We start from the raw sequence: 1,157 nt of genomic DNA on the forward strand, positions 1-1,157 counted from the left end.
CATTTCTCTTTCATACATTTTATTCATTGTGAGCTTTCAGGGCCTGTGACGGACCGGTGACCTGTCCAGGGTGAACCCGCCTCTCATCTGTTGACAGCTGGAGACGGGCCCCACCGGCCCCCTCACCACCCTGCAGGGACCAACGTGTTCAGATCATAGAAAGATTTTAAGTTAGTTTGTCTCCCTTAAGTCCACTTAAAGCAGCTTCATAGTTAATGCCAACATCAACTGATTCTATGATATTCCTGGCTATTTTTTCTACTTCTAACATAAACAGGTAAAGAAAACACCCAGGAATGTTTTTTCACTCCAGGCATCCGGTCCAATCATCACCGGTTCTGATGATGTCACATACATAGCGAGTCCACAACGTCTTAAATTGTAAGTCATACTTTTTTCTTTGCTGTTTTTCTGTACTCTTTAAAATACAAAAGCTTTCTCTGTTTAGTTATTGTTGTTTTTTGTAGGTTTCTGTAAAGTGAAATGTTCTGTTATTGATCCTCACTGATCTTAGGAAGGAGAAATATCAGTTTTTCTGCAGTAAAACTGGAAAACTGTGATACTGAATTAAAACAAAACTCTGTCCTTGGCGAAATATTTTTCACATTTTCTCTAAAGTGTACCTATTGTGTTATTGTGCTAATTTTCATAAGCATGTTGTCTGTAAACTTTGAATGTATTGACAATTTGTACAATTCTGTGATGTCAATGTACTCTTGATAAATGTGGTTAACACTTTATTTGACCGGGTCATAAGACGGACATGATACTGTCATAAACATAACGCCTGTTAGGAACATACCAACAGGTGTCATTCAGTAAATAATGACACATTTAATGAGAAGTTGCTTTAAAACTTGGATTAGAAGTCCAATAAAAGTGCCAACTTTGTAATATTTTGTAAATGACACTTTAATGCAAAGTTGGCACTTTTAATGGACTTTTAATCCAACGTTTAAAGTAACTTTGCATTAAATGTGTCATTATTTACCAATTGACACTTCATGACAACAGTCAGACATTCATAGACTCCTTCAAGTTTATGACAGTGTTATGTTTATGACAGTGTTATGTTTATGACAGTGTTATGTTTATGACAGTGTTATGTTTATGACAGTGTTATGTTTATGACAGTGTTATGTCAGTCTTATGACTAT

The sequence above is a fragment of the Xiphophorus hellerii genome, chromosome 18 (assembly GCF_003331165.1).
Source record: "Xiphophorus hellerii strain 12219 chromosome 18, Xiphophorus_hellerii-4.1, whole genome shotgun sequence".
Lineage (NCBI taxonomy): Eukaryota > Metazoa > Chordata > Actinopteri > Cyprinodontiformes > Poeciliidae > Xiphophorus > Xiphophorus hellerii.